The sequence below is a fragment of the Aphelocoma coerulescens genome, assembly GCF_041296385.1.
Source record: "Aphelocoma coerulescens isolate FSJ_1873_10779 chromosome Z unlocalized genomic scaffold, UR_Acoe_1.0 ChrZ_unloc_scaf_3, whole genome shotgun sequence".
NCBI lineage: Eukaryota > Metazoa > Chordata > Aves > Passeriformes > Corvidae > Aphelocoma > Aphelocoma coerulescens.
The window spans coordinates 108479-124538 of NW_027184088.1; the positions used below are offsets into that span (position 1 = coordinate 108479).

Sequence of the window (16060 nt, forward strand, 5' to 3'; positions counted from 1 at the left end):
AGATTACAGATTTCAAGGCAAATTAGGATAAAAATTTAGAGTTTGAAGAGACAGAAAAAAGGGATTTGCACTGATAAAGAAAAATTCTCAGGCTTGAAATATTGAAATTCAACGCAATAATTGTTCATCATATTACTGGGGTTTTATGCTTACTTAGACAAGACAGAATTGAATTTACAACTGAATTGTTTGAGTGAAATCTAAACCTTAGGTAATTTTTTTTCAGGTCCAAACATTTAAACTGAAGCCGCAGGGTTAGCAGAGTTAAATACAGGAATTTCAGTTTTCAAGTTTTATCTTGTATGTAATCAAACTTGCTAATTTACCTCCTGACTCTTTTTTCAAAGTCACAGTTTTAACACTGCATAGCACAATTCCCTGGTGGTTTTAAAGCAAAGGCTGTTTTGAGTATGCTCATTCTCCCAAACTCTTTCCCACAATTAGTTGTAGATACAAAAATGCTGCTAGCAAGGATTTTCTTGCTATTTTCTAAGTCCGTGAGAGACTTTTCTCTCTCTCACAGAAGAGGTAGTAGAGTTATGTAAACAACCAAACCACCTGCAACCTTGAAAAGTCTTATTTATGGTACAGTAGAAAAATATTTGACAATGGATGCTTTAGGATTTTAGCCAATCACCCCAGGGGTGGCTGATCCTTGTCCAATTAGACGATGAAGGAAAAAAGTCTGTAAAAGAGTTTGTAAAGTCATTAAAGAAATCAATCTTGCTGCACAATTCCTGCCTGCTGGATCTTCTCTCCTCCTCCTCCTCCCTATGGCTGGGAGACACAGTGATATATCCTAGGGCCCAGGCCTGCGGTAGTAATTAGTGTATCTTAATAACCTTAGTTAGACTTATGGGATCCTTAGACTTCAACATGTTCTATAAAAATGCTTCAGTCTGGATGCGACTGGCAGTGCTTTCATTCTAAACTGCAATCTGCATCTTGGGCGGGGAAGAATTTATACAAACAGCAAGGCAACTCAGATAAACTTTATTGTTTTTAAAAGTCCACCTCTTAATTAAAGGAGCAACACAAATATCGCTATCTCTCTGGCTTTGCAGCTTCTGTGCTGGAGCGTCAGGTGTAGCGATCTCTAAAAGGCGTCTCCAAAGCGAAGCTGCTCAGCAGGATCAGCTAAGTTCACACACGCGTGCATGGATAGCTTCAGTAATGTGGGTCGACAGCAAAGAGGCAGGAAGAATCCTTGCACAGATTCCCACAGGAGCTGTTTACTGCTTCTACACTGTGACGGGCTCTTGAGGCGAACAGCCAGAACGGTGAAGAGCTCAAGCTTAAGTACGGGAGTGGGGCTAGCACCACGAGCCAATGGTGTGAGGGCACAGGGGCCGTACAAAGGCGGGACTAGGGAATGGGGACCAATGGTGAAGCTCTGGGGGAGTGGTGAGGGGCAGAGGCCAATGGGGGGAACCTGGAGTGGAGAGCTTCCTATGGCATGGAACAGGTAAGGCAGCAAGGGGGCGGAGCAGCCAACAGCCAACCGGGGAAGCAGAACTGGGGTAGATGACCGTAACAGAACAAAGCGTTTTGGGAGAGGCTTCTTTTCTCACCGTGACCTAGACAGAGCTCTCTGGTACTAGGGACTGTCTCACTGCGAACTCTCTCTGTCCCTTGTACCACAGGTTAACCCGACACACACAAAGACTTTATTTAAAAACATACAGATAGCATTGTTTGCTTCTAGGAGTGTGATAGAAAACTGTAGTGCTGTAAATTTTAATCTTAACCCATTTGCATTACAAACCACCTTTTAATATGGAATGTGTTTTACTGGACAATTACATGGTTTCCTTTTAGGACATTTATATATCCTGAAGGAAGGGTCTTTTTATCAAGAAGAGAGACCTCTGGCCACAGAACACTCTTGTTCTGGTGTTTGTGGGATAGTTATTACTCCGGAGTGCTGAGTAAAAGCAAGTACACACGCTGGTGGTTAACATGTCAAATATAGAGACAAATTTCTTTATTGAGTAGATAAACTCCAAGTAGATCCTAGGTGAACAAACAGATAGGGAGAAGTATTTTCTCTTTCGTTCCCCTATGTGGGACACACACTTAAAATAAATTTACTAAATGTTTGTCTACCAAAGGGAAATCACTGTTAAAAAAACCCCAATGAATTATGCTGACAACCATGTCACCAGCAAAATTTCCCAAGAAAGATGAAGTTAATCAATGAGAGGCTCTCTTGCAGTTTAGGATTCCCAACAGCTCTTTCACAAGCACCAAGAATCTGCTTTCTCCCTCTCATTACAAAAAGAAATCCACTGTGAGAGACCAATTAATTTTAAAATAAGAATGTCTCAACATTGCTTGGATTTCATCTGGAATGGTTGGTTATAAAGCTGGTTTTACTAACATTAATAGCAAGTACTAGGAAAGCTGGGCAGATCTTGGCAGTGACGGCAGGTGACACCAAGTGCACGGAGAGGCTCTGGTGCCGGGCAGCTCCCTCAGGGGGAACAGAAAGGCTCTGGCTCTGGGGACATTTCTCCAGACAGCCTACCGGGGCTGAAGAGAGCCTCTATCACTAAGAGGATCTCTCCAGGCTACCCCGCCCAGCTGCTGCTAGGGAAGAACTTCTCCAGAGGACCCAGAGATTTTCCTCAGGCGATCAGACCATGGCAGGGGCCATGCAGCACGGAAGGAATTCCGGACTGCATCAGTCCGCCCAGCCCAGCCTGGAGCCCTAGAAATGACCTCAGCTCGATGCTGCTCTCCCTGGCCCCTGCCCCCCGAGCCCAGCTGCAGCCTGCTAGAGCCTGCCGGAGCCTCTCTGTCCCCTGAACAGGAGCACCGCAGCCCCGACCGACTGCCTCCAAGCGCTGCCCCCAGCCTTGCTCCCGGCCCCAGCCCTCGGCCTCTCGCGGCCGCTCTTTGCCACCCCGCCCTGCCCGGCCTGGCAGCCGATCAGGGCAGAGAAAGCTTCCACAAGCGGGCTGGAAGCGACCCCGCACTGGCCCGTGGGGCAGAGTCGCGGATGCCCGCGAGAAACTGCCCGGGAAGTGGGGCTGTGGGAGGAGCGCTGGCACGTCGAAGCAGGGAACTGCGCCACGAGCCGGGCGCCAGTTTGCTCTGGGTTTCTTGGAGGGATCAGGGGCTCGCCCGGACGGTCAGCCCCCATCGACTTTTTGTCCCTGTGGTCCTTCTTCCCTGTCCGCACTTCCTCTGCCCTGCTTCGCCCCGACAGCCCGGTGCTCCGGTGTTTCCCCAACGGAGCTGAATCACTCCAACGATGAGCCAGCAAGCACTCCAGAGACTAAGTCAGTGAAATGGTTATTTGCTTTATTCGGTGACGGCTGCGCAGGGGATCTCTCCTCCTAACACGCACGCCCAGCTCAGTTACAGTGAAGTTTATATGGACATAGTTCATACATCTGCATTACTTTCCCTAGGATAGGAGGTTATATGCAAATTGCTTCCTAGCAATTATATGCAGTTATATGCAAATTGTTATAAACGAGGCGGGGACTTTTTGGGTGGGGTAAAAGTCTGCTCGTTTATTTAAAAAGAAAAACCAGGAGCGGAGACTCGAGATAAGCCCGAGTCCCACTCGGCAACCCAGAATAAAAACAACAGTGCGACGCACAGGGCGCTCCTTCGGACTCAGGTTCATCAGGAAGACCCCCACGAGGGGGCTGAGCACCGGGGCAGTTTTTATAGTCTCTGTTGATGTTGTGATTGGTGCAGCTGGAATCCTCCCTCTGATGGCTCGTTGCTAGGGTCCTCATTGGTGTTCAGCTCCGTCAGTCTTTGGGGCGTTGAGTGATTGGTTTGCCCCCTAACCAATAATTCTTCAAGATGTGTACCTCATAGATTATTAAGTCATCTTAAGAACATTCCAGAACGTTCCCCTCTTTTCTATAGACCCACCACTCTTCCCCATTGGTGTCACCATCTAGCGATCACATAGCAGCATTACACCCGTACAGTCGCAATAATAATTAACTTATTAACTGTATATAACAAGTAACTATTAACTTCTTTTTAACAAAAAAAAACCTTTTAACCATTTATTACACAAATTAGCATCTCTTAAGTGCAAGCGCTATGTTCTCTGGTGGTCGTCAGATGAAGGTTCAAAGTCTTCCTCTAGCTTGAACTTTTTCCCTCTTGCCTCTGAGCATGCGTTGTTGGGCTTTGTACACACTGTGCTGCCTCAGCGAGTTTCACTATTCCCTTGTGTTATGTGTTGCTTCCCCTTTATCATGATGTTCTTTGCTAGACAGGATGTTCCTAGCTTGTTAACTGTGGTATGCTCTTGTTACATTTAGCTGCATCTCTTTTGAACCCCATCTTTCAGAGCAGCCATTGCCTGCACCCAGCCCGCAGCTGCCGCCGTGTTTCCCGCGTAGCCGCAGCACCAGCCCGCAGCACCAGCCCGCAGCACAGAGTGATCCCATTGCTGTTCTCTGCGGGCCACTCACCATCACAGCTCTGAGGGACTCCCGTCTCCGGGAAGACATGCCGGCTGAAGAAATGGCTGAAACCAGCTGAAGCCCATTACTCTCTTTAACATTCTTTTCTGGTTGTCTGGATTTTATGCTCTGCATTTGACCGAGTCACACATTCACTCCCCCTATGCTGGGCTGGCTAATTAGGGAGATGCTTATGCTCACTTAATGAACTCAATGAGAATCATTTACATTACTGATCCACTCAACCGTAGTAGAGGGAGTTGATGTTACACAGGAAATCTGACTTAGTGCAGTGATACAAAACATGTATCACATAACACGTTACAGATCTCAGTTAGACAAAACCCTTTCCTTGAAATGAAGGTCACTTTCTGGTCCCATTTGTTTTGAGATAAAATGAGGGGGGGTTTTTTTAATTTGCACCAGCTGTGTTGCCACAGCCTGCATTTTCCCCTGAGCTTGATGCATGTTTTTCTTGAGCATCTCACTCATGTGAGCCTAGCACATGGACTGAGAGTTGCAAATGCAGCTAAGGCCAACCAGTTTTCAGTCAAATGTGGAGGAACTGTATCGTTTGTTTGGTTCAAACACCAACCTGAAGAAATGGTTTAGCTTCTGTCTGGAATGAGCCCCTGTTCCCTCCGCAGCTTTGCCAGCACTGTGAGCTGGCTCTGTAATGTGTCATGGCAGTGCTTGCATTCCTTGATCCAAGGCTTTCTTTTTAAATCCTCAAAGACAAGTGGGGAACAAAATCCCTGTGTTGTGACCCAATGAGTTTGTGCCCTCTTTAGTGTGTTGAAGAAAACTGCTGAGATAAATAAAGGAATTTGTAAAGGATTCCAGTTAATTAGAGGCATAGTCACTGCAAAGCTGGCTCGTTGAGCTCAAGTCAGTTCTAGCTCCAGAATTCCACAAAAAAGGGAGTGACATCTAGGTCTAGAAGTCCTCAAAAGGCCAGCGTTGTGTGTGTCACAGTGCATAGTGCAGCCTACAACAGCCTTTACAGCAATGCAGAAGAGACCCTGAATTCTGGCAGGACTTTGGATGATGGATGTCAGGGAGAATGAGAGAAAAACTTTCTAAGTGGCTGGAAAGGCCAAAGGAAGAAGTGAACTGCAGAGCCAGGAGCACGTGGAGGAAGAGATGTCTCATTCTATAGTCATGACCTCAAACTCTGCCTGAGGAGTTCTTGCTTCCCAAAGAAAACTTACTAAGCTGCTGCTTGTAGATGAGGAGTGTTAATTAAATACAACACATAACTAAATAACAGCATCGCCTTCCTCTTCACCCTTTCTGATAGTTCTGAACCATTATTTACTTGGGTCCTTCTTGCTGAGCCAAACAGGTAGCAAAGTTGAAATCCAGAAAATGAAAAAGCTGGTTTTGTCATCTCAGCTTGTTCACATATTGTTTAAATCTTCATTGTCTTTCTGAAGACTGCATTAGACAACAGAATGGCAAAGCCAGGGCGTGGCCCTGTGTGACAGTGGCCCCCTGTGATGCAGTGCCCATAGGAAACAGAGGCCATTGTGACACGGGGCCCTGCCCTGACGGTAGTTAAGGAGCAGAGAGCCCTGGGGTGCCCAGTCCTAGGAGAGCAGCTCTCTCGGGAGGCAGCAGCTCTCCAGGGCAGCAGTGACAGGTCTGCGGCAGAGGACGCCAAAGCCAAGCATGGAGGAGGAGCGGCCGGCAGCAGAGCCGGCACAGGCACGCCGCGTGTCTGTATCAGCTTCCCCGAGCAGGGGTGCAGATGCAGGCACAGGCCACCAGCAGCATCCGGCACGGCAGGACCAAGCAGGGCTGTCAGTGCAAATTGAGTGCCACCAAAGCACTTCGTGGCACGGGCCTGTTTTGAAGGAGGTCATCGTGTCCTTCAAGAGGAGGCCTTTGGAGGAGCCGCGCAGGAGCGTCTGGGCCCACGGCTTGTGGGAAGCCACCCTGCTGCAGCAGCAGGATGGCCTGGAGCACAGAGAGCCACAGAGGCAAGGACAGGGCTCCTTGCTGAGGCTCTCCGGGAGGCTCGATGACACACCTGGGCAGGTGAGTGCCAATGACACCATGGGACAGCCTGAGACCGGACGGGACAGGGCCACCAGCCTCCCATGGACGATTGGCTACACCGCACCACAGCAGCCACAGGTGACACATCGGAGATTCACTGAGGGCACCCTAAACAATCAGGTGATACTGGAGAGGCTAGGAGCCCAAGCTCCAAGCAGTGAGCCGGTGGCCTGGACCGAGGAGCAGGAGTGTGGAGATGCCATGGGTCCAGAGCTGTCTGAGGAAGAGGAGTGGGAAGACGCCCTTGATGTTCAGCTGTCTGAGGAAGAGGAGTGGGAAGACGCCCTTGATGTTGAGCTGTCCGAGGCAGAGGAATGGGAAGATGCAATAGACACAGAGCTGTGCCAAGGGACAGATGACATTGGGTCATCTCCGGTCCACCACCGGCTCAATTCCTTGGGCCTGCAGGACAACAGGGGCTCCCACCCTGGTCCCAAGGAAGGCCCCAGCTGCCACATGGATGAGGGAACAGTAGCAAGTACCACAGCACGAGGATCTGAGGACAAGGAATGTCTCTCAGGTGAAGACCATGAAGGAGAAGGTAGCACAGCCACTGTCACCTCAGCAGCTCAGGAAGAGCCCTCTCAGGTGGGGGAGCAGGCAGCAGCTCACCCAGATGCAGGCCAGGCCCTCACCTACACCATCCCTTTCTCTACTTTCCTGGACACCCTGGTTGAAGGGAACCAGACGTGGCGCAGGAAGGCGCTGAGCGTTCTGTGGAGGGCCTTAGCTGCTGCCCAAGGCAAAGGAGAGCAAAAGAGGCAGCACCCAGCAGGCTGCAAAGAGGCTCTGCCAGAGCCAGCCCAGTCCATCAGGGCTGAGGGCCTGGACAAGGACCACCCTGTGAAACAGGGTCCTGGCCGGCAGCTGGAAGAAGCAGAGCCAGACCTGGAACTGAGCATGAAGGAAGCAACAGAAGCAGGAACACCTGCAGGACCTGCCTTCAGATCTCCTTCCCCCACAGTCATCGATGCCCTGGCTCGAGAGAGACGGACGTCCGTCTTCAAGAGTGCCCCAAGGGCTCTGCACACGGTCTTCACTGCAATACACAAGACAGGGAAGCAGGAACAGCAGCAGCCCACAGGCCATGCACTGGATCAGCTGGACACAGGCCAGTATTTCAGCAGTGAGGTCCTGAGCAAGGCTGCAATTGTGATCGAGAGACCCAACAAGCAGATAGAAGAGCAAAGACACTTGGAACACAGCACGGATGCAACACAGGCAGTAACAGCCAGAGCAGCAGGGGCAGTGAGCCCGGCACATGCGCCGCACAGCCCCACAGTTGATGGCCTGGCTGTCCAGGAAACAGCCCAGTACATCAGAGACGAGCTCCTGAGCAAAGCTGTAATTGTGATGCAGGGATCTGAGGGGCTCACGGAGCAACAGAGGGGCCTGGAACAAGGCACTGCTGAGGGGATGAGGGTAACAGCCCCAGTAGAAGGGACAGAGAAGCCAGGACATACCGAGCAGAGTCGCACAGATGATGCTCCAGTATTCCTGGATGCAAACGACTGTATCTGGACAGAGGTTGTTAAAAAGGCCGTGCTTATGGTCCAGAAACCCTTTGAATACCCAGAGGAACCGCAGGATGAGGAACTGAGCCCAGAGGAATCAACAGGAGCAGAAAGACCTGCAGGACGTGCCCAAAGCCTTCCTGCACCTACAGTCATCAAGATCCTGGCTCGATGGAGGTGGCAGAGCCTTGTCTGGAAAGGACTGAGGGCTCTGCACTTAGGCTCCACCACCACCTCCGGCACAGGAGAGAGGAAGAAAAAGAAGAAGAAGACAAAGCACCTGACAGCTGATGCCACAGATGTGCTGGACACAGCTGGGTGTATCAGGAGAGATGGCCAGGACAAGGCTACACTTGAGCTGCAAGCATCCAGCCAGCAGATGGTGGAAGAGCAGGACATGGAAAACAGTAGGGCTGTGTCATCAGCAGTAGCACCCACTGCAGCAGGGGCAGAGAGGCAAGCACGTGAGACCCACAGTCCCACAGCTCATGCTCCTGCTTTCCTGAATGCAGCTGACTACATCCGGACAGAGGCTGTTAAAAAGGCCTTTCTTGTGGTCCAGAGACCCTTGGAAGAGGCAGAAGAACAGTAGGAGCAGGAAGGGAAGCATGGACGGGGCAAGGGCAGCCAGAGGCAAAGCAGCAGAGACAGAGAGCCTGGCACATGCCCTGCACAGCCCCACAGTCCGTGACACACCTGTGCTGGACACAGCAGAGTACCTCAGGAGTGGGGTGCCCCTCCCTTCTGTGTCTCCTTCTCTTGTAGGGCTGTAACGGTTAGTGGCCAATATATATATTCACCTATATATATATACACACATACCCATGTCTATATTCATATATACCCACCTATGTACAGATCCATACATCTATACCTATATAGATATACACGTATATAGCACCCCTAGGAGTTAGTAACTCTCAGCACATAGATTATTTAAGGATCATCCGTGACTATGGTACTGGTATGTGAAGTTTATCTACACTCTCTGCAAATTTCTCTAGTGCGTAAACAGCACCCTCGTGTAGCTAAAGCTGACTTCTTCACCCCCACTCAACTTCAGAAATGTCCTGCATAGCAGAAGCAGAGTTGAAAAAATACAGGAATTTGTTCAATAAATGCATGTTTTCCGAATGTTCTGAAGTCTGCAGGAGCTTTTTTCACCGCAATGTACAGGAATCTGGGTGTTTGCTTAGATGAGACAGACAAGAGTGTTTGTACAGTGACTGTAAGTTTCCTTCATGAGGAAGCCTCGGTACTGTTCCATTTGCTTTTCTGAACGCAGCCTTCTCAGTGTTCAATGCAATTTATATCCACAGCAAGGCAAAGGATTTTTCTGGTACATTTGTAGAGCCAGGATAACAAACCGATTTGGCAGGTTCAAGTCCTGAAGCCAATTCTGCAGCTCCTGTCTTGTGGGGAAAACCACTTCCCCCCCCCCCACCCCCCACCCCCCCCCCCCCCGCGCCATCTGTGGTTTGTTGTGGAGAACTGGAATTGGCAGATTCTAATCCTGAGGCCAATTCTGCAGCTGCTGCTGTGTGGAGATGGTGTTGTCCCTATGCAGGCTTAACTTTAGGGGAAAATGCCTAAATGCCTGTCCCGGGTGGTCAGTGCAAGGTAAATGTTTTATTGTCCTTCCTTAGATACTTTGTTAGTCGTCTCTCTCCCCCTGGGGTGGACTTGGTACAAAAAAATTGGGATACGGAGCAATTGGTTACTAAAAAGATGATTGATTACCAAAAAAGTGATTGGTTATCAAAAAAGGCTTTAGGCAATGGCATTGCTTGCTGCCAAACTCGATAATCACTGGAACAAAAGGAGCGATCTGATAAGGCAAACTGCTCCAGGGCGAAAAACAGAAACCTACTAAAACCCTGGGAAAAAAAGAGCAACTCAAATGCCTCATTCACAGACTGCAACTCTTGGAAAACTTTTAAAAGCAGTCTCACTCCCTGCGCTGAACAGTCAATTGGAGGAAACCCCTCTGAAATCCTGTGGGAAACAACAAAAGTGGTCCAATGAGCACTTCATAGAATAAAAGCTCAAACTTCACCTAAATGAATTAATGCAATTAGCAACTTGTTTCACTCTGAAAGGTTTTGCCAGGGAAGTTTGTTTCTTGTCTTTTTTTTTTTTTTTTCTAGCAATGACAAACATCCCTGCGTTGAAGATAAGGAAAACAGTTTGGGAGCAGAAAAACTGCAAGCAGCAAATTCACTTTCTTGTTATAGGAACCTACCAAGACATGAGATGGAACTGCATGAAAACAGTGAAATTTAAGTGAAATTTAAAGTGGCATTAGACTTGCTTGCATTTTCAGTTTGTTAATGTTTGTAATTTGTTTGTGTTTTCATTGCAAGTGACTTGCTAGGAAATCAAATATTAGTCAAAGTATTCTACATATTCTTAAGTCTGATTTTTGTCTGACTTGTTTTGTCTTTTTACTAAAAAAACGTTGTAGCTAAGGTCTTATGGATGTATAATTTGTCTCAACCAATTTTATCCTGAGAGCTGGTCTAAGAACTTATACATCTTTGAAATCATACAACTATGTATTAACCTTCCCAGTTCTGCCTCGGAAGGCTTCAAAATTATTATCATTTGGCTAAATTTTTCGGATTTACTAATTAGCGAATTAAAGAGTCTTAAAAAACACAAGCAAAAGTTACATGCAAAAGGACTGAATCCCCCTTCCTAAATCTGGAGGGGTAGCCATGGACTGCAAATAGGACATGAATAAAATACAAAAAAGCCTTCTACCAGGTCTCAAACTAATGGGCTGTTGAATTTTCTGCCCTATGTCCTAAAAGAGTATTTTAACTTTGCCTCACTTCTCCTATTTATGCCAATCAGTGTAGTGACTACAGCACATTCTGCAATGCACATGCTTCTCCCTTGCAGGTGCAGAATGTGATGAGAGCAATTTGCTCACTGAATTTCAAAAGAAAAAAGCTACTTGAGATGATACAACTAAATTGAAAAGGGAATGAATTTCATTTCTAATCCCACCAATAATAAAGCCACAGTTTCTATTTTGTGTCAAGATTAAATTACAAGAGTGCTATAACCTGTCTCCTGAAAAGCATAGTCCTGATGGAAGGATATGTTTGCATGAGAACATTTTGTGGGAAAATGGTTTGTGTGTTAATTTTGGATCATAAAAACTAATCCTTCATAATGCATAGAATTGTCCAGCAGAGTAGGAATATTACCAATGAAATTCTTCTAACTATATGTGAATGCAGTTAAGCAGAAAACACACGTCCTCGACAAATCCATTCACATTTATTCCAGGATGCAAAGTTAATAAATTATCCTACAAGAGCTAGAAATCCTCTTGAAACTCAGCTGATGGAGACATGTTAATACATGGACCTGTCGAGGATACACTTCTGTGGAATTTAAAAATGAAGACCCGCTGTACAATTCTGTAACTAATTTCAAAACATATTGAACCACCATCTAAGAGATACAATATTGTGATATCCCTCACACCCACTACGCATTTAAAAACACCGATTCCTGGGATTCACGGGGTGGGGGCACTGACTAATAAGAATTGGGGTTAATAATTACAACTGAATTCATATTTTGAACTACTGAACTCTGTATGATTACTTATGTCATTGCTTCTGCTGTTTCTATCTTTTCTCCTATAATCTTTCTTCATCACCCCTGTGGACGCCAGAGAGAAACGATGGACTCTACACGAGTCAATGTGAATCAGGCAGAAGCCATTTTATTGATGAACTACTGTCCTTAATACACAGTTTTTGCTTTCCCTACACGCAATCATGCATATTTATTACTGGTTAAGGCCTATTTTCATGCGCTACTTTATGCTTTATGACTGGTTCTTGTATGTGTGTCACATCGTCCGTCGTGTATGTCACAACTGTCCTTCAGCTTGCATTTTCTTACCCTTTTCTTCCTTTTTCTCAGGATTATGCTACACTGCTTGTTCCTCGTTCGCATCCTCCCCAATGCTGCTTGTTCCTTTCACACAACCTCCTGAGGCTGAAGGAGAGGAATGCCTCCACAAGAGAGCCAAAAGCAGCAGAGACTCTTCCATGGCTAAGTTTGGGGTAGGGGAGACCACAGCCCGCAGAAGCCAAGTTTACACAGACTCCCCCCTGAAATGAAGGGGGGGTGGGAATAAGTGATGTATTTAGAACAATATGTGGCCAGGATACTGTCTCTTGTGAAATCTCATTGACAGGAAGCTCAGCTAGCACAGACCCTGCCTTTGGACTTTGTTGTTCGTAACATCCAACCAGGAGATTGGGTCCTGGTTAAGGGGTAGAAAGAATTACCACTGGTGGCTAAGTAATGTGGACCTTTCCAAGTGTTACTGACCACAGAAAAAGCTGCCAAGACAGCTGAACACGGGTGGACCCATTGCGCTCGGGTCAAGGTCTCGGAGACCCCCGAGATTTGGACATCTCAGCTGGAGGAGAAGGACGGAAGGCCACAACTGACACTCCACAGGAGTGGACCGGAGCAGTAGCCAGTGCGTTGACATCGGGGAAGCCCCGTGTGCCTACCCACAGACTCTCTGCTAGAATAGTCTGTATGGGCGTCTTCTCGGATCTCCAGTCATTGGCAGGCTAATCCTCACCATCACTGCTTTCTTTATGTTAAGCTGTCTCTGTGCCCTCACTCACCCCAGGTGGTGCAGAAGACAACGTGAGAATTAGCTTAAGATACTAGATTACACCATTAGAATGTTTCTCTTAATAATCTTACCTTTGTATTGTCAGTTAGGTTTGGGCCAGAGGTGGGAAAATAGTTTTCTTAGTCCTAGGAGAAGAAGTAGCAAAAACCTTTAGCCTTAGCAATTGTTGGGTCTGAGGAAGGCCAGGAAGGTGTGAAGACTGGCCATGAATGGCATCGCAGGTTACCTGCAAACTGGTCAGGGATATGTTGTGTAGGGTATATCAGACCGTTGTTCTTTTGCTACCACAAGTTCAGGAAAATCAGTCAGGAATCAAAGTATGTGATGATCTAATTAGAGAAAAACAATCAGTTGATGCATCCCTGGCTGGAGGGAGTACCCAAAAATGGGGAAAAGATGAATGGCCACCTGAGTGAAACATACAATACTATGGACCCCTAATGAATCCACTTGGAACCCTAATGAATTCATATCAGGTGCCAGAGGACCTATTTATTATTTAAATCTGATAATTAGGTTACAAGATGTCTTTGAAATAATAACCAGCCAACAACTACCGCTCTTGACCTTCCTGCTGACCAATCCACTCAGATGAAAAATGCGATATTTCAACATTGGGTGGTATTAGATTATCTATTAGCAGAAAAAAGGAGGAGTGTACAGAAAATTAAATGACTCAAACTGCTGTTTGCAAATAGATGACAATGGAAAAGTAGTGAAGCAAATAACAAAGGGAGTAAGAAAGTTAACTTGTGTACCGGTCCAAATGTGCAAAGGATGGGAATGGGACATGTTTTGTGGTTACCTGGTGGACTGTGGGTTAAACAAATGCTTTTTTTCCTCTCACGTGCTGTAGCAACCCTGATCTTTTTACCATTCATGATCCCTTGCTTAGTGCAACTTATTCAGCATGTGATCAAGCGGATGCAGGTAGCAGCCATGCCTACAGATCCAGAAATGGCTAAGAAAGGACAGAAAATGATGTCACTGCAAATAACTGCAAAACCAAAAAAGACCCAAGAACAGAAATTTAAGTCAACAATAGCTGAAGTTTGTAAAGACAATTATTGAAAATTAAGAGGAGGGATTGAAAGGGATGAGAGAAATTTGCCTTTACAAACAAACTGTGGGTCTGCTAGATAAGACCAGGTACTGAGAGATGAAAGAAGCAATGGGAAGAACGGTAAATTCCATAGGAATTCCACTGATTGACACAAGGAAAAGAAAAGGGGGGTATACATTAGAAGGGCGTCTGTATTAGGCGATTCAGGAAGCCTGTACCTCTCAAGTACCTCAGCCAATAGGGAAAGAGACAGGGAAATGTGGCTGGGAAATTAGGATAAATAGGAGGCTGAGTCCTCTAACAATCTGAGAGACACCAGGGGAATGCCCCATGCCCTCTCCCTTTATTTGAATAAAATTACAGGACTCCTCTGTCTCCTTTTTGGACATAAACCTCTGGTGTTTGTGGATGGATTTTCCTGACAGCCACAAGGATGTGGCAGAGGCATTCCCTCCTCGGCAGGGGAGACCCGACCCAAAGAGCAGTTGGGAAGGAATCTGCTATCGTACCGGGGCTCAGCTGAGAAGCGCGTTTCCGAGTAGGCACGGGAACTTCTCTGTCTATGCCACAGGGGGAAGAATTGGTCAAATGTTCTTTTCGTAAGTGGGAAAGATGAATGGTGAATGTGTGTGTGTGTATACGGGGACACCCAGGAGAGTTTGCTGAATGTGTGAGATGGGTTTGAAAAGCACGAGTTTCTGATTACTCCTAGTTGTGATTGTGGTTTGCTGGGAGGGGATTTGACAGCTGGAGTTGGGAATGCGAGTTGGTGTTGTGGGGAGTAATGGGGAGGCTAACACTGTTGTGAATGCTGGAGTGAACCCAGAGGTGTGGGCAGTCCCAGGGAAGTATGGAAAACTGGATATGGAGCCTCTCCACATTGCTCTGAGGTGACCTGGACAGCTGGTGTCCAAACAGCAATACCCTCTTTCAAGGGACGAGAGGAAGGGAGGCAGGGAGGAAGGGAGGAAAGGAGGCAGGGAGGGAGGCAGAAAGGCAGGAAGGCAGAAAGGCAGGAAGGCAGGAAGGCAGAAAGGCAGGAAGGCAGGAAGGCAGAAAGGCAGGAAGGCAGAAAGGCAGGAAGGCAGAAAGGCAGGAAGGCAGGGAGGCAGGAAGGCAGGGAGGCAGGAAGGCAGGAAGGAAGGAGTTGCAGCCAGTTGCTGAGCTAAAGGTGGGTCTTTTGGAACTGTGTATGTCCCCTATAACACTCCTATCCTGACAGTTACGGTGCAGGACCTGAGAATAGTAGGTGAAACTATTAAACCCAGGCACTCCAAGGTACCAGACTGCTACAGTGGGGATACTGTAACACGATGTATCAAACAAGGAGGCCTGTGGGAAAGAAATATATACGGACAGATTCTTGATAGATGTTTCAGAGATGGTTATTTCTCCAGACACATGGCTGAGGATCTGCCGAGGAACTGAGGCAATCACGGGACCCGAGGGTCCTTTCCCAAGCAGGGGAACACAGAACAACCAGTGGGGAACGAGGCTGCCCAGGGGCAGGGAAACCTTGTGCCTCCCCCCCAGGGCCCCTCTCCCAGGGCTGCATGGCAGGGGGAGGGACCCCAACATTTCATCCGTTTAACAAAAGAGATTTAAAACTTAACATTGAAAACAACTGGATAAACATAACGAGAACAGTTTTAAATTAAATGAGGCACCCTCCTGAGTCTTTAAATGTCCAAACAGATTCTCTGGAACGTCTTAAGGCTGACAGAAGGGATACAGGACTCTCCAGGCATGCTTTGTGGGGAAACTGAGGCAGGAGAGGGTTTAATTTCTTCCTTCCCCTTTTTCATCTCCCACTCAGCATTGCAAAGGGATTTTTGGGGAAACAATTGGCAAAAGCATGGTTTTGTGAGGGAAACCATGGGTGGAAAAATGGATTGGGAATACACTGGGGGTAATAGGACATAGGGTAAAAGGGAAAGGTGGGATTAGGAAAGGGAGACTGTAGGGGGGGCTTATAATGGAGATATTGTCTAACATGACTACGATTTTTAGCATGTATACTGCCTTTTACAGGAACACCATCAGGCCCAGTGACCTCTGATGCTTGTAACCCTTTTCTACCTTGTATAATTTTGAATTCCACCACCTCTCCGTCTCCCAAGCTTGGGATGCATTTTTCAGGGTTATTCTTTTGAATAGCAATTCTATGCACAAATATGTCTTGCTGGTTGTCACATGTTGTTATAAAACCATAATTTTGTTTAACATGATACCATTTCACTATTCCTAAAACCTTAGCTACGGTGATACTTCCCTTTTTCCAAGTGGCTGCTGTTTTCTGTCTCGC

General features: G+C 47.2%; 1 long non-coding RNA gene across 1 annotated transcript; it reads right to left on the minus strand.

Annotated features, from left to right (window-relative positions):
* Positions 1-11280: 11280 nt before the first annotated feature.
* Positions 11281-15757, minus strand: LOC138103990 (uncharacterized). The gene is made up of 2 exons (XR_011147909.1): positions 12764-15757; positions 11281-12150 (listed from the first exon to the last, which is right to left on the minus strand). It is a non-coding gene; the product is annotated as an uncharacterized lncRNA (long non-coding RNA).
* Between the last annotated feature and the right edge of the window lie 303 nt (positions 15758-16060).